The sequence below is a fragment of the Lathyrus oleraceus genome, chromosome 1, assembly GCF_024323335.1.
Source record: "Lathyrus oleraceus cultivar Zhongwan6 chromosome 1, CAAS_Psat_ZW6_1.0, whole genome shotgun sequence".
Lineage (NCBI taxonomy): Eukaryota > Viridiplantae > Streptophyta > Magnoliopsida > Fabales > Fabaceae > Lathyrus > Lathyrus oleraceus.
Window position 1 is genome coordinate 270,708,353 of NC_066579.1, and position 19,016 is coordinate 270,727,368.

The following is a 19,016-nucleotide window of genomic DNA, read 5'->3' on the forward strand; positions in this document are numbered from 1 at the left end:
AAATAACTCACTAACCACTAGCCAGAGCTTTCTATCCCTAGTCCGCTAGCTTAAGCAGGATTAGGCGATGTATAAAATGTTAATTCTCTATGCCACTACTCGGGCTCTCCTATCCCTATTCAACTAGCGTAAGTATAACAATTGCCATAGGTATAACACATAGACTAATGGTCAGTATTCCTTATGTGCCTAAAATCAGATTAAAAGAGTATCTCACATAAAAAGTATTAACGAACAAGAAACAATTGAATAAGATTATAAATCAATAGGTTCATACAATGGTCAAATCACATAGAATCCAACAATATAGAAATAGGTTCATCATATTACAATCTAACCTAGAGGAGCTTAACTACTCATAGTGCAATTAACAATACCATAATTGATATATAAAAATAACATGAGAAGTCCCTTGAAGTGATGGCCTCCAATGGCTTCCAATTCTCTAAAAATCTCAACGTGTGCCCTCAAAATCGTGCTTCAATCTCCAAATTTCATAACCCTTGTGAAAGTGAATAAAATCCTCTATTAAAGGCGCTAGAATGGAGTAATGCGTCAGAAAAAGCCCAGAAAAGTGTCCATCGTGCATGTGATACCCTATATCGTACGTGCAATGTCACTTTAAATGCCCTATTATGTGCACGATGTTGCACATGATTATTTCAGCGGTTGCACGCTTTTGCTCTCTTTTTCACTCAAATTTTCACTAAGTCCACAATTTGCACACTTAGCTATTTCCCCCTCATTCTTTGGTCATTCTTCTCTATATTTTCTCGAATTTCACTTATTTTTCTTCGACTCTTCGATTAAATATATGCACTGACGGACTTCCATCACAACCCCAAACTTGAATCGTTGCTTGTCCTCAAGTAACTCGCCTGTAGTTGCACATTTCATTAGACAACAAGTCACAAAATAACAATCGAACATCACCAAATTAAATATTTTCTTTATCGACCATTTTTCTAGCTCCCAACCTCTACCCGACGAATTCGGAAAAACGTCCTCAACATTGACGAGTACTCAACTTGTCTCTCAGCTCACTATAACTCACTCAATGGATAAGGTGATCTCTCAATCCCCATGCAAAATCAATTAACCTTATCTTGATCATGTTCTAATAAAATTCATCATAGAAATCACAACACACACATTAGAGGACTTTTCAGGTTGTAGCTTTGCTTATGTTATGGTAGGATATTTTGAGGAAAGATAGTTTAAACCTTTGGAGATGGGTTTTTAGTTCTCCTTCTATTATCATACCTCTTTGTTCCTTTTTGATAATACTAGATAGTTTTGGTCCTTCTTATAATATCCTTCTTTTCTTTTCTCGTTCATTTTTTGAAGTGTCTTTTTTTCACTTCTTTTCACAATAATTTTTGAAATTTTGGGTCATATATTCTCTAGTACTCCAACCCCAAACTTAAAACTTTGCTCACTTCCAAGAGAAACCCCAAACTTAATATTTTTTGATATACTTTAGGAACTCGACTTCTTCCCAATTCCAAAGAAAGGGTGGAAAGAAAAGATCTTTCAAGTAATATGGCTAAGAATTTTATGCTACATCACTAAAAGAAAGGCTTAGGCTGAAAGTGGTTAGCAATGGATATACATATTACTATAGGGTGGTTTACAAAGTCTCAAAGTTATAAATTAAAAATTTCCTCAGTGTGTGTTGGTAAAACCTGATAACTTAATTAGAAATAGATCAAACTAGATAAGATAATAATGCATGGATACACTCATAAAGAAAGAAAAGTGAACAATTGAAATATTTGGCTCAAACCTTATTATATGAGGTATCTGTAGGTTAAATACAAGCTCGTTGATTCATTTCTCATACTTCACCTTCAAGTTATTAGTTGCTATTGTGATGGTCAAGTTTCTTTTGGATCATTTGTTCAATGCTAAAGTTCTAAACTTGCAATTTGAAAGAAACAAAACAACTACAAACTTGTTTATTGAGCAATGATTTGGATAATACAATGGGAGAGCAAGAAAACTTATGATAACTATGTCTCTTCTCTAGGTTACAATAAAAAAAATAAAGTCTTCTAAAAATAAAAATAAACTACATGTCATTTTACATGTTATTGTTGCCGAAAATATTATGCATATCATGCATTGTGTTGTTGAAGTCAATGTTCTGCCTTGTCCATTCTGCTTGGATGTGGTCTCTCCTCCTTGATTGCTCTTGATTTTGGTTTGTGAAGTAATTCTCCATTTCGTCAGCTGATACAAACTAGGCTCTTAAGCTCTGAGCCGACATATGGTCTTCTTGTTGTACATAGAAGTCTATGAACACCGATGCAAATATGGGAGGTTCAACATGCAAGGTGGGTGAAACTTCCGTTATCCACCTTGTAACCCCTACTGCATGAGCTTCAATCCTTCTCTAAAATTATGATGCTTGTTGTCCTTGCATTGTCTATGTTTGTTGTTGCTCTTGCAGTTGGTTGGATTCTTCATCATTCCCTTGTTGGTTTTCTTGCTGATCATTTTGAGTAGCTTCTCCTTGATGCATGTTTTGTAACCCCCTTATTGTTGAAGCGTTAAGCGGTCCTTTCAGACTAAGCATCTCATCATCAAGTTAAACTGGCACGCCTGCTCTCCTGCACAACTCATTTATAACACAAAAATGCCCACAAGCCTTTTGTGCAGCGTTAGCCATATATTTAATATTATCAGCAATTAACAACCCCAAATTGATAGGCTCCCCCCTCAAAAGAGATAATAAACCTAAACACCGCTTCACAATGAACTACGATAGATTAGATGAATCCTCTAAAGTTTGAATGAAACATGAGGCCCACGCCCTAGGAATTTGGCGGAATTCAGATGTTTTGAGACACAGTGCTAACCCACGCTCAATCACCCAGGCCGCCTCTGGCATACAAAAAGGTTCTAACATTACCTGGGTTATTTCCTCGTTTATGACCTTGTGGTCTTGCCTATAGTTCAAGAGAGCACATATCGAAAGAGATTGAAAATTAAAAAGAGATTTTATAGTAGAAGGAGAATAGTCAATGTACTTACCTCGTACATAAGAGGTATATGAGTTCACAACACCAAGCGCCACATTCACATAAAATTCTAATCCAATACTCTTATTTGTTTCATGAATCAAATTATTAAAACTTACCCATTGCCTTCTTTGCAAATGTTCACTAATTACTTCAAAACCTCGCAAATCATTCAAATTAAATGCTTTTTCCTTCACAATATGGTAATCCACTATCTTGAGAAATTTTTCAGCATGCGCCTCAGATATAAATTTGAGGTTTGGGAAGGTTGGAGCACTAGGCATCGAGGAAGCCTTTGATGATGAGCCTCTTGACACACGCCCTCTTTTAGAAGCCATAGTACCAACAACAACAACAAAAACAATACATACAGAGAAAAATAACAAGAAAATTACACTTAGATAGCTCAGAAAGAAGAGTAGAAAGCAGAGGAGTAGAAGAGAATTGTGAGGAACAAGTGATTTGAAAAACATTATTTATAGGCTAACTAGTTGTTTCCCATCGCGTGCATTATACCTGCATCATGTTCGCAAAGGGAACAGTTACCTCTAACGTCTCTTACAAACTGTCATATCGCATGCGTCATAGACTCATCGCGTGCGTGATGCAACCGATACATAAAATCTCCCCAACGTCTCTATCATATGTGCGATGTCTATATCTTGTCTGTGATGGAACCCTATCACGCACGTGATAGGCTCCATAAGGATTCCAGAGGCTAAAACTTTCCTATCTCTTTTCTTTTTATCTTTTCTTCCCTTTTGCTTTTTTATTTATTTATCTTCTTTCACCTATTTTCTCTTCCAACAACATAACACAAAAATTGACAAGGTTAGAAAAATAAAAATTCACTGTGACGTAAAAATAAATTCATACCGATGGGTTGCCTCCCATCAAGCGCTTTTTTATGTCTCTAGCTTGATGGGTAATGTCTAAGATACGTCAGGTGCAAGGGATACCCTCACGTCTGTCATTTCCCTTCTCATTGTTCCTTTGTCTACTTTCCTACCTTTTTCCTCCAAATGGTAGAAAGTATCCAAATCACGCACATAAGGTGTCTGGTCATATGCCTTGAAAACCACATTCCTTTAATTTGACTTCAAGATAAGTTGACCTGTTACCACATCAATCTTTGCTTTCCCGGTTGCCAAGAATGGTTGTCCGAGAATAACAGATCCTCTTGAATCTCCTTTTGTATCAAGCATTACAAAGTCGGCAGGAAACAGTTAGCAGTCGACATGTACAAATACATCGCGTAAAATACCAATCGCTTGAGTAACAGATGAGTCAGTTAGAGTGAGAGTCATGTTGATTGGAAAAATAGCAAGTGTACTATTTTGCCTTTATAGTAATAATGAGGAAAGTTCCCCGAATGTCGATCTCAAGGATTGCTCGCAAATATTGAGTTTTAATTGTTGTTAAATTAAACAAAACTTGTGTTGGGGTTTTAGATTCAAATGTATATAAATAATTGCAATTAAAATAAATAATGTTGTAAAAGGGTTTTCAAGATAGAATAATATGCTAGGGAAGATGTGTGATTTGTCCCTGTAACAACTCTAAGACACTATTGCATCAACAAATATCAATTAATTACTACCAGTTCTCAAGGGTATTTTCTCCCAAGGCCTTGGTGAGAAAACCTTTAATCATTCAGCCTAAATCTCCATGTCCATAGAAAATTACCAGTGAAATTAAGCCTTAATATATCGAGAACAATTTGGTTCCTACAGGGTATCCCTAATCCTAGGTAATATCTATCATAGAATAATCTTATGAAAGCATTATCAACGGAGGTTCAACCTAGTTGATAATCATACAACAATCTCAATTGTTCCAAAAGAGAAAGCAGTAAGCACATCACAAGATTAAAGTAATTATGAAAAACAATATTGTCATTGCAAATGTAAACTCAAAGTCATTACATATCCAAATCAGGGACACCCCCTAGCATTAGGGGGTTTAGCTACTCATAATATTCAAGCAAATCAAAATATAAAATGGAGACATTACAAGTATTCAGATGAACTTTGATCTTCAATTGCTTCCGCTCATGAAAAATCTCGTTTCTCCCCAAACCTTGATTTCTCTAATTCTGAATCGTATGAATTCTTGCTCTCTAAAAAGTCGTCCCTTTCTTGTCTGAAAACTCGCCCCTTTATAGAAAAATCTTTTCTCCCTTCAAACAGATCCACAAAAGTCCATCACATTCGCTTCACAATTGACCAAAATGCCCCTCACTTAGGAATAACAATAGAAAAGTCAAAACTGGGTCTTTTTCATGCATGCCTGCTACGGTCCGTAATCGGTGCTACCGGTGGCCGTAGTAGGTCCCTACTTAGAGTGTGTTTTTATTTTTGCATTCAGGGCCTCCTGCTACGGCCCGTAGCAGGTGCTACGGGTGGTTGTAGCAGGCGTAGTGGATCATGAAATCCTCTTTCCGATTATGTTCGCTTCTCCTTGGTTTCTACATTAAATCGTGCTTGAGTACCTACTTGAACTTGAAATGCAGAAAAGAAACACACCCAAAGCGTAAAATGCGATAAAAATTAGAAATGACATTAACGATGATGAAACAGTAAAATTAACTATTGGTGAAAGAAATAGACTCAACACACCATTAATTAAGACAAAGTAACACAAGTTAACTGGATTTTTGGCGAATAAGTGACAAGATACATAGCATAAATGGTGACTGATCACAACCCAAACTTATCTCATTGCCTGGCCTTTAAGAAATTTTCAAGATTTTTTTTACCTCATGTTACCCCCCAAAATAGTTGAAGATTCAACTTTTACCACAATACTACTAAGATCTTTCACAACTTGCTCATTCTTCTTCTTTCAGGGTCCCCCGCTTTCCGCAATTATTTGTTCCGCCACACTTCCACATAGGATTACTACTTTACTTGTCAGCTTGTGTCACGCCCTCACCTATACTCTCGGGGCTATAGTGTTTGCACTCACAATCTCATAGTATGCAATACCGACTCATAAGCTTGAATGAATTGTCATTTCATCTCACCTTCACAATACACACACTTTCGAGGTCTTTCAGGTTATAAAGGGGCTTGGGTTAAGGTTGTCATTATTCTTTTCATTGTGTTTGTTCTAACATACATTTGACATTTCTTTTCTTTTCAGCTCAGTTACTCAGTTTTTTTTTTTGGTTTTGGTTTTGTACCTAACTGAGTGTTTTTCATTTGGTGAGTGCTTTTCTTTGTTCCATCAGACTTTCTCTTTCTTTTATTTCTTTTTTTTCGATGGTCGTATTTCTTATTTTCTCCGCACTCACCTTACTTTGAGTTTCTTATGGGGCTACCCCAAACTTAGAATTTAACACGACTTAAAGAACATAACACTTTCTCTAAACAAGGTAAGAAAGTGTTTGGGCCTCATGTTACATTAATATGGTGATATATAAACAAAGGGATACAAGCTCAAATTGGGTGAACAAAGGGTAATAATTAAAAAGGTTGGCTTGAAAGGCTCAGGCTTAATAGAAAAAACTTGCCTCAGTGTGTGTACTAGTGTAGTGAAATTCAAAGAGAACTTACGCAAATTATGAGTGATAGAGACATACCAGAATTATCTCTCATGATGAATCTTATGTTTGGAATTTTTATTCTCACCATGTTTGGTAAAGCTAACAAAATCCGTAATACCTCTAGTGTGATGCGGCTTCCCTCTTAAGTTGGGATATACCGGGTTCCTCTGTTGGTCGAGCTCAAGAAAGTTGCATCTGATCATCTTCAACAGTATCAACATTTTCGGGGGTAATTCCTTGGCTGTAACCAATCATTTGTTTTTACTAACCTTCGTCACTTATTCAAACACTGAAATCCAGCAACTGTATATTACTTGAAAACACTTAATCAAAATAAACAATCAAAATAGTAACACAAAAAATAATACCCAAACAATAATAAAAAGAAACTAGTAAACCTCCCCCAAACCTGAACTATACATTGACCTCAATGTTTTAGAACAAGAAAGAGAGAGAGGTGACTTACATTGCCCTCATTGAGGAGGTGGAGGAAAATGCAACATCAGCTGCTTCCTCATGGATTGCATGTCCTTCAACATGGCTCCTTGTTGAATTTGCTCAACTCCTTGTCATGTTTGCTCTGCTCTCAAGTCCCCGAGCTCCGCCTGCATCGACATCCATTGGTCCTGATTCATAGAGAATGATGTGGGACCTTCTTGAGTTGGCTCTTGAGTTGGAGGTACAAGTTGTGGCTGGTAGGTGGCATCTTCCTCCATTCTGTCACCTACAACAAAATCATCCATATTGTTTCCATCCTCCTCATCCGGGGAGGCACTCGCATATAACTAGTTAGAACAATCAATAATACTCACAATGTTAGGGGTAGGTAATTCTAGAGCAAACTGGCCTCGACTCATCAGTGAGTAACTGTGAGGGCAAAGATCCCTTGTCCTTATTTTAATGATGCCAAACCTTTTTAGTTGCTCATAATGTATGCTTTGAACGGTGTCATCATATCATAGAATGCATTCATACTCCAACATGCTCAAAGTATAAGTGAAATGAGTCCATGCATATAGGAGAATTTCATAGATGTGAATAATGCACTTGATCATCATTGGTACCTTAGGTTCATAAGAAAATGGTTTGAATTGACCAAAATATCAAAAACTCATTTTTGACAATTTAAGAATTTTGAGGTGACTCATGACTTAGAGTAGTAGAACTGTGAGTCGACTCATGACTAGGAGTGTAACTCTCGGGTCTGAACATGTCGAGTCATGAGTCGACTCAACTCTGGAAAAACCTGTTTGAGTAGACTCATCCCCTGTTTGAGTCGACTCATTGGCTGTTTGAGTCAACTCATTGGCTGTTTCATTTGAACCATGTTGCCACGGGTCTGAACAGGTCGAGTCATGAGTCGACTTAACTCTGTAAAAACCCTGTTTGAGTCCACTCAACTGTGTGAACAGGTCGACTGGTCGCTGTTGGCACTCAATTTTCTGCTGTGCATTTTTGCAAAATTATTCTGTTATGTCTGTTACTTTGTCCATGCATCATATAAATATTCTAGAGTTTCTTCTTCAACTTTTAACAAGAAAAGTAAAAGATATACACTAAAGTTCTCATCATCTTCATTCTTCATTGCATTTTTTAATAATCACACATAATAATCTTTGTTGAGCATTGTGCATTGTTGTTGTGATAACGTTCAAATAAGATTGGATTATCTTAGTTTGGGTTGAGACTTTTTGTGGGTTTTTCTTGAATAAAACCATTGAGGTTTTGTCCTCCAAGAATTGGGGTTTTTTGCACTAACCTTTGCTTCGCAGATTCAACCGAGTGAAAAGTTTGAAGAACTGAAGGTTCGGTCAAACAAGTAGCGGTAACCGGAGGATTGTGAAGAAAGCTTAGGGTTAAAGTGACTTGCGTTCGAAATCAGTCTCCATGCATAAAATCGACCCCAACAAATCAAATCATTTTTTCCTTAGGGCTTTCTCTTCAAAACCTTTCGAAAAGGACGTGTTACTTTCGTTCTACCGTGAACTAAGCTTAAGCCTCCATGTGTGAGCAAGTAATGCTTAACTGCTAGAGTGCAAACCAAGCGTATCCATTTTACCGCAAACAAGCAAATACTTTCCGCTCCCATGATAGAGTATACAAGAAAGTGAACAGTAGCGCGCGAACATCAATACTGTTCGGTAAAAACAACCAAACAAATACTCCATTTTTGAGCCGAACTACGGAGCTCTGATTTCCCTATTGCACATATGGGGATACGTAGGCAGAAGGGCCTAAATCCTTGGCGAGCACACTAAAACTTATCTTCTATCCCCATATTATCCTTTTATCTCATTCCGAATAGCAAGCAACTTACAGATAAACAACATCCATACGCATTTGATACGAGCAAGTGGTTCCCATGGAGTACCATAGATGTGAGGGTGCTAATACCTTCCCCTTGTACAACCGACTTCCGAATTGCGAGACCGTTTCTCTCATTTGGGGTTTTATCGCTATTTTCCCTTTCCTTTGGAATAAATAAAATCCGGTGGCGACTCTGTATTTTTCGCGGCGCTTCAACTGGCGACTCTGCCGGGGAAAATATGGAGTTCCCATAAGCAAGTCAAGCCTAGCTTGCATGTATCCTTTTCCTTGGATGTTTATATTTGTTATTACTTGCTTTATTTATCCATTCCTGTTATATATTCCTGTTATATATCATCTTGCTTTGATCTTGTAGGATAGATACTATAGATTGAAAAGCCCAATACACAGGCTTAGAGAGTTCACCTAAGATAGAAGGGCTCTTCGTATTGACCTATCAGACGTAGTTGTCTTGAGGGGGAGATACGAAGATCCCGCTTGGAGTAGATTCTTTTTGGAGTTTTGTTGGCACGTGAGTCTTCGCGCTGACAACCATTCTTCCAAAGAGGGTCCATGACTCTGAGGACCTTTAGACAATCCTTGGCTTTTGAGGTCGAAGGAAACTTCACTTAGAGGAGGTCATCCCAAAAGTGTTGTTGGCCCACAAGTATTTTGTATCGATGATGACACTTTCGCCTCATGATCCGTGAATCTAAGTATCTTCAAAAGTCTTAGCACTCACCTCGTAAGGGTACATGGGTTTCTTGCAGAGAAACTTAACCTCCAACACATCTTGAATCTACAATGATCATATCCTCTTGTGGCATATTCATTCATAACATATTGCATTTGCATACATACTTGGGCCTTATTCTCGGAGAACCCTAAAGGTTCGTGATTGTGCAGTGAACATTCCAAGATGGGCTCAGAAAGAAGGAATACCCTTCCGCTCAAGTTCAAGCTTCCGAGAATGGATACCCTGATAGCTCTCCGCAGCAAGATCACTCCTTATAAGAAGAACAATTTCATCTGCAGATATGGGCGGATCCTTGATCTCCTCACTACTCCGATAGACGTCTCAGCTCTGGTAGCCTTATCCCAGTATTATGACCCTCCACTTATATGTTTCACATTCAAAGAATCCCAGTTGTCTCCGACTATCGAAGAGTATGAGAAGCTCCTAGGTTGGTATGTGAAAGACCACCCTCCCTTCACAAAGCTGGATGAACCATTGATGCTTGAATCAGTCGCTGAAGCACTCCGCCTACCTATTTAAGAGGTCTCCCTTGGTCTAGGACCTAGGGGGTTCGTCAGAAAGTTCTTGGAAGAAAGGCATGGGCCTTGGAGAAAGAGGGAAATGACTTCCTTTCATTGCCATTCTGGCTCTACTGATTTATAGAGTCGTCCTATTCCCAAATGACGACGACTACAGAAACCACTCCATCATCAGCGTGTTCGTGTCTGGGAATCTTGTCCCTGCATTCATGTATGATATGTACTATTGCTTGCACACTAGGCATGAGAAAAGAAAGGGCGTGGTATTTAGCTGTGCTTCATTATTGTATACTTGGCTCTTACCTCACATGCCTCAGGAGGGGCCTTGGGTGGACTTCTTGAAAGACTTGAGGTGGTCCAAAAAGTTTACTTCCCTTACTTCCGAAGCTTTGGCTTGGTACCTTCCTACCGCAAACATAGAACAAGTTATAATGAGCTATGGAAACTTCCCGAATGTGCCACTCATGGGTCCACAAGTTTGCATCAACTACAACCCTTTGTTGGACCTGAGGCAGTTGGGATACCCGATGGAGAATGAACCTAGGGCTGAATTAGTTAAGGACTTCATCTTTCCTGGTTTAGGAACAGAGAACCCAACTCTGTTGCAGAGGGTCAAGAGAGCTTGGACCCAGATTCATCGCCAAGACAAAGAGCTAGGCAAACATGACCGTCAAGCTAAAGAGCCGTATCACCAATGGATGGTGCAAAGGGCGAAAGAAGTCAAGATTCCATACAGCGTGGATGTCCCGATTCCTCCTCCAGAACCAAAACCAGTATATGCTTCTAAGGAAGAGGTAGAGGCACTGAAGGCAACTATCATGCAATTAACCAAAGAGAACGAAAACTTACGATCGAAGCATCACGCATTGGATAGAGACCATGCTAAGTTGAAAAGAAAGAGTGAAGAGGATCTCGAGCTTTTGTCAGAAAGCAGAAAGAAAGCAAAGTTTGAGTAAGACCTCAAAGAGAAATACTAGGACGTTTTAGCTCAAGCAAATATGGGGCTAAGTTCTCTCTAAAAATAGTTGAAACAGGCGGAAAAAGAGCGAGGTGACAACCACCATTGGTTCGAGTTGGATGTCAAAGAAAAGAAGGCATTGAGAGATAAATTCGACCTGGAGATTCATGATCTCAAGCTTTCCCTCCGCGAGGCCAATGCCAAGATAGAGGTGGAACATCGCCTTAAAGAAGAAGCAATCAGGGTTTCCTATGTTACCCCTCAAATCTGAAGAGAGAAATGTCACAAAGATGAACTTGCCACCTTGAGTGCCGAACATTGGAGAGATCACTTTTCTGCTTTTAAGAATGAAAGTTTGGGCTGGCTCAAGGAGAAGGCTCAGATGAATAGTCTTCTTGATACTTATGCTGGGTCTATCAACTTGTTGCAACCCGTAGCCTCTTTGTACCGAGCCAAGTATGATTGCTTAGCAAGGTTCTGCAACGAATTAACCCAAGAAGTTCCTTGGAAGCTAGAGGATTCTCTAGAAGACGCTAATGAGAAGACTACTCCCCACTCTATACTCCGATACCTCTACCTATGTGACCGAATGATGAAAAGGTTCAAAGTTGAGTTAAAGGAGATGAAAGAGCGGAAAGCAGAACGCGTCATTTGATCATAGCTCCCTGTTTTCTCTTTCATGTTTTGAATTACTTTACCTGATGTCTTTGTAATTGTAATATCAGATTCATGAATAAATTTGCTTGATTTGTGTGAAGTCGTTGTTCCTACTTTATATGTCTATTCTATAATGCTTTACTGCCGCATCATGAATCATATAAGGTTTCCCCGAGAATAAAAAAAACGAACATGCATCAATCATTTATTCATGCATTTCATAATATATCCAGTTGGTCTCACCATTACTTTGGCTTTCTATCCAGTATTTCTCGCCATCAAGCTGACTTCCCACTTCTAGAACACCCAAGCTAAGCAAAAGATAGTTATGGAAAGAATTGAGTAGAACCAGACAGCCATGCAAGAGGATATGGATCAAGTGAGGACCCAACTGGGGGAACTCATGGACATCATGCAGAACGTCATTCACCGACAAGAAGAGAATCACCAGGCTAACCTAGGAGCCAATGTCCATGTGAACGCTACCAATCCTATCATGGGGAATGGGGTTCCGATTGTCACTCAGGCCCATGCTGAAGGGATGCCTACCAATCTGAATGATGCTCACACTTACCAGGTCCCTATCCATGGGGGTTCTCAAGCTGGTACAGAGGACCACAATGTAGACTTCTTTGTGCCCATGAATGAATCGATGTACGAGCCTTTTGGACCACCAAAGACCAAACTCGAAAGGAAACTCAAAATGATGGACGAAAGGGTCCGAGCCATTGAAGGTCCTAACACCTTCGGGTTGGAAGCCACTGACATGTGCTTAGTCCCAGGGGTCAAGATCCTATCTAAGTTCAAAGTACCTACCTTCGAGAAGTATTAGGGCACTACTTGTCCAAAGAATCATGTCAGGTCCTACTGTAGGAAAATGGCGGCTTATTCAGGCGACGAAAAGTTGTTGATACATTTCTTCCAAGACAATCTCAGCGGAGCATCCCTGGAATGGTACATGCAGCTTGAACGCTCGCATGTGTGTTCTTGGAGAGAGTTAGCTGAAGATTTCTTGAAGCACTATCAGTAGAACACAGACATGGCGCCTAATAGGACACAACTTCAGAGTTCGACTCAAAAATCTGAAGAATCCTTCAAAGAGTATGCACAATGTTGGAGGGACCTAGCTTCTAGGGTCCAACCTCCCATGCTTGAGAAGGAACTGATTGATATGTTCATGGGTACACTCTGTAAGACCCCAATTTTGTCCCTAAGATCCCTCATGGCATCATGCCATTACATTGCATAGCCTCAAGGATCTTTGAGCATCTTGGCTCCCTTTCCCTTTAGGTAGGGATATCTTGTGAGTGGTTTGAGATCACCAAGCATGTTTGAATGGTATATCATTGCTTTTCTTGTTTTACTCACTAACCAAAAGCACAAAAATATGTCACTAACATTTGTTTTGTAGCCTGAGCAAGCACCAGGTCAAGAGATTCAAGAGTTTCCTTTGTGCAAGAGATGAGGTATTTTCTTGGGATGAGGACTACATGATTATCATATAGAGCTTACATGAGCTAGGGTTTCTTTTTGGAGCCATTTCATCAAGTGGTAAAGGCTCAAGTTCATCAAGGCATTTCAAGGTCATCTGAGGACCAAAAAGTCAACTGTGCAGTCAACTGAGGGCTATGAGGTGGGGAAATGAGTTGAGACACCTCAATCATGTTCAAATGAGGTATATTCTTCATTCTAATCATCCATCTTGAAGATTCAAAGGTCATGGCAAAAGTTACTAAAAATGGAAAATGACCTATAATTCAAAGTTTCCAAATTTGGCAAGTTTTTGGTCCACATTCAACTTGACTTGTCAATGTCAAAGAAGTTTCAAATGGATTTTTGGTGAACATGAAAGTTGTAGATCTTTGTCTCCCCTTTCCAAAAAGTCCTAATTCATGACCATATGATGAATGGTTGAGAAGTTATGGTCATTTGATCACAAGGTGTGCATGGAAATTCAAAATGACCTAACTTTTGATACAAAGCTCCAAATTGGTCCATTCTTTTTGCAAAATGCTCCTTTTGTGCAATACATCTCAAAATAACCTCACTTGGATCAATTATGCAAAGGAATCATGGCCAAGAGTTCATTATTTTCACACATGTTCAAATTGAAGAAATATTCACAATTCATTTTTGGCTTAAGGTGCAAGTAAAATGACATTTCCATCATGACCCTTGGTTGATTTGGAGTGGATTTAAGCCCTAGCATGGGAGGGATCATGCGCATTATGGCCACATGAGCTCATTTTTCATTTTTGCAAATGGCTTGAAATCTCCTTAATCTTGATTAACAAATGGAAAGTGTGATTAGCAGCATCATTAGCATGGCATATAAAAGCTCAAACCCTAATCTAACTGCCATAAGAGAAGCATTTGAGATCTGAAATTTCAAAACTCCCTCCAAATTCTCTCTCTTCGAATCTTCAATTTCTTCACACAAACACCAAATATTTTTGTAGGTTCTTGATCCTCATGCCATTCTGAGTAAGAATCAACCATTGTTTTGATCAATTGAGCCAGAATTCGAGCAGTTCATGTGTAATCTCATGTTGATGGAATTTGAAAATTGAAGAAGATTCAAGTGGTTTCAGCTGATTCTCTTTGCACAAAGCTTCAATAGAGGTTCAAGGAAGTAGATCTGGAGCATATGAGAGCTTGAGGACACGATTTCATCAACCTCTAATTTTAGGTGATGCAAATTCGATCCTCTCCTTTTGCTTTTTTATGATCATAGAATGATAGATCCTATTGTGTAGAGCTTGTGCATGTATTTAGATTTGATTTTGGTTGAGTATTGAGGTTGTATGGTTAACTGGAAGTTTTGATCATGATAATGTTTTGCTTCGATCTGGAAAACCTAGGGAGAACTAGATGAAATCATTAGCATATTTGGATTCCTTGTTGAAAGACGCTTCGATTGGTGTATGATTTGTTGATTTCTGGAATTTTGCACGGCGGGGCCACCGTGCTTGTGGCCGGAGAAGACGACCGGAGCTTAGCTCCAGCGTCTCTGCAATTGTTAGGGTTTGCTGATGTGTATGCTTGTGTGTTGCCATATATGCACCTGCTTGTATGAATGATTGGATACTATTCGTTTGACCTTGCCATTCGTGTGTTTGACTGCTGAGTGTGCGTGCCAAGTCATTAAATGAAACGCAGCGCTTTGATGTTTGAATGTGAGCCGTTTGATTTGGCGCGCGCTAAGATCCAATGGTTGTGATATTTTCTGATTTTATTTGAATTATGCTATTTCCCTCCATTTCCATTTATTTTCCAATTTGTTTTGCTCATCTTATAAAATTCATTAAAAATTCAAAAATGATCCAAATTGATCCCAATTTTTTTTCATAGTTTTGTTGTGATGTCTAGTTTTTTATGGTATTATTTTCATGAATTGTTGATGACTGGATTTTTTATGTGTGATTTTTGAATCCATGTGGTGCTAATTTGATATGTTGCATTCAATGCTTTTTGAAATCTTCATCTTTGAGCCAATTGATCCCATGTTTTGCATGCTTGATATTCATACATGATGTGAATTTTTGATAACTGGTTTGGAATTTTTATCACATGCTACCATTGCTTTTGACACATGAAGATATAGTGTGACAATTTGTGTCACATTTTTGACATTGAATTGTTGCATTTTTGTTCACATAGCATATAAACCTTTCTGGATTTGATCTTTTGCACATTGCTTGTTCATGACATTAGAAACTCATATAAAAAATTTCAAAGTCATTGCATGCATTTATGTTTTGATTTGGATTTTCTAATTTGGAAGTCCATTTTGTGCTATTGTTTTGGTCATTGCATTACATGAGCCATTTGAGACATTTGCTTATTGAATTGATGCTGGTCCTTTTGAGGACATTTTGTGACATGTTTGAATGTGCATTATATGAAAGATTGGGTTCTATTTTGATCATTTGATTTGGTTTTGAATCTAGTCTTTGCACTAGTGTTTTGTACATAAACTAACTGTGTTTTATGTTTCAGGTTTGGACATTTAGCATTGACGGTTGATTTGTTCTCACTTTGTGAGATGAAAATGATTTGAGTTCTAACTTGTGTTTGTTTTGTAGGATTTTAAGTGATGTGCTTGAGCTCATGAGTTCATTTGAGTGCTTGAGCATTGTTCATTGAGTTGTGTAACTATGAATGGTTTCACTGTTTGTCTGTTGGTTTTCTGACTGAAGTATTAACTGGTTAGCTTTTGTACAGGTACCTTAGTTGCTTGCTTGCTTTTGCTTAAGCTTTGGATTGTGGTTGATACACCACTTAGGTAGTTATCTTCTTACTTCATGTAGTCTGGAAGTCATGTCACCTTTTTGGCAGGCATTTTGCTGGCAAGTCCTCCTTCAGAGGCTCTGTTTGTGTTTGTTTACAATTGTGCCAAAGACCTCCAAGATGAGGCATGTGATACTTGTTAAGACCTCCAAGAGTTGAGGCAATTGGCGGATAAAAGGGATTAGTAGCCAATCCCTCGTTATTCAGTGTGTCGTTCATTATGCTCGCACTACGTGCTGATGCTTCTGAACATGTACCCAAGATCTTTGTCCAGTGTCTGTCAAGTGGAATAGGATCCCACTTTCTGGATCCCCACGCTTTCTTTGTCATGAGCTCACCCAGGCCAGGGTTAAGAGCATGAGGTCTCATCCTCATTTACCATTTTGATCAGCTTCACCCTAACTTTCAATGTTAGTGGTTAAGAGCTACAGCTTACCCTTTTACAGTTTGGCTTGTTTGTCGAGTTGATATGACCCCTCTTGACTAAAGCCCACCCATTTGTTTGAGCCTCTTGTATGTATATAGATTGTGATGTTTGCTTTTGATGTTTGTTTGTTATGGTTGGGAGTCGGATATAAGTCCATGTATTGGCATTCTGTTTCCGTTTTATGGTTAGGAGTCAGATATAAGTCCATGTATTGGCATTCTGTTTCCTTTTTTATGGTTGGGAGTCGGATATAAGTCCATGTATTGGCATTCTGTTTCCGTTTTATGGTTGGGAGTCGGATATAAGTCCATGTATTTGCATTCTGTTTCCGTTTTGTTGTTAGGAGTCGGGTGTAAGTCCATGTATTGGCATTCTGTTTCCTTTTATTAAGGATCTCTTATGAGACTTGTGTGATTGCTTTTGCCTTGTGCTTGCTTATTCCAAAGGATGGGAACTTACTTGGATCATCTATATGATCTCAAGAGAGGAACTCCTAGTGTGATTTTATTTCATATTCATCACCTTTTTGTTCTCTTTAGTACTTAACCCTTCTTCTTCATCTCTCCACTCTAACCCAAGCCAAAACATTTTTGTGCAAACATTTCATTGTTTTCAACATTAGAAACTTAAGCCTTATGCTTTTGATTTTAAAACTTTCTTTTCATAACACTCATTTTGAATTGAATCTTTAAGTCAACTTTGACCATTTTTTATATACTTCTAATTGGTTAATATAACCCATTCAAATTTCTTTTGTGGTTCCCATGTCCACTTCTTAATCAAAATCTTTTCATAACCTTTAGCTATTAGGTTTGAGTTGTCTTTATGGTAGATATAATACTCACCTTTGTCCTTAGTGATGGACAATAAGTCTTCCATGCTTATTATAGGGTTAACCCCTCACTAGCATGTTGAAGCTATCCTCACATGGTGGACTTGTGGTTTTTCAGGTTGAGTTTTCTCCCTTTGATAACAAAAGACCTTAAGGCTTTTGGACCAATCAATCCACTCATTGTTTTGAAATTTTTTACCCGAACTACGAGTTTTGATCCTAATCTTTTTATAAGAGGGTACGTAGGCAATGGGTTCATCCATCCAAACACAAAATGTAAATAACTTGTATATTCTCTTCTCATCTCTTCAATCATGTTTGCACAAATAAAATTTTCACAAAACAATAACCTTTGCAACAAGTGTGAAAAGGGCTCCCTAGGAGTACCTAGGATGTTTTGGGTGCCTAACACCTTCCCATTGCATAACCAACCCCCTTACCCAGATCTCTGTTTCTTTTACTAGTTTTGTTTGTAAAACTTTTAGGTTTTTGTTCACTTTCTAACCATTCCTTTGGATAAATAGAAGTGCGGTGGCGACTCGACTTTGTATGATTTACCTTGGATTTAGTCAATATTTCCAATGGTAATGAATACACCGCTACACACTCCAAGGCCCATACTTGGACCGACTGATAGGAAGTACTTCTGCCAGTTTCTCTGATCTCGTTGTCGCTGGAGAATGGATCGAGAACGGTCTGAAGACTGGAAAAATCCAAGGTCCTGCTGTTGCTTCTAATGGGACAAAGAAACCATATAGTGGTTTTCCCAAGAAAAAGGAGGGAGAAACCAATGTTGCATCAACCTCCAAAGGGAAAGGTAAAGCTTACCGGACCCCATATTATCAAGTTGCAGAAGTGACTCCCAACAACTATCAACATCCGACATACGCAATTCCTGCTGTTCCACAACAAGTCCCATATCAACCGCCTGTCTAGTACCAGCAGCCATATGCACCCAGACCAAACAATCATCAATAATATCAACCGGGCCCACAACGTCCCAGAAGACAAGAGAGGAGACTCAACCCTCTTCCCATGAGCTGCAGTCAACTACTGAACCATCTGTTAAATGGTTCTCTTATTAAGCTAAGGGATGCCAGGCCTCTGCCGTCCCCACTCCCACCAGGCTATGACGCAAATGTGCGTTGTGAGCTTCACACTGAGGCACCCGACCATACTATTGATAATTGTAAGGCGTTTCGGTATAAAGTTCAAGATCTCCTTGACTCAAAAGCCATATCATTCGCGCCTGTAGGGCCCAATGTTAATAATAATATGATGCCTCCTCATGCCGGATATCCCGTGAACATGATCCAAGAGTCTGCTGTGGTCGATCGTATCTCGAAGGTCGACATGATAAAGACTCCGCTACTGGAAATAAAGGAATGGTTTCTCCTAAGGAACGTGTCCCCTGGATGCACTTCTGAATGTGCACAATGTGAAGATACCCCACAGGGTTGTGGGAAGCTTAAAAAATGTATTCAATTGCTGATAGACCAGGGCGTTTTCCTAGTAGAACATTATTCAACAGCCGATGAGGTGTCTACTTTGGAAATACCCTACTATCCGGTACAAACACCTGTTGAGAATGCTCCCAAAAGACCATAGTAATCCATGTACCCTCTGAGGTTTCCAATCATGCGGGAACTCAGAAGTCCGTGGAAGTACAAAAGCCTCCTGAATTACTGAAACCAGTGGAA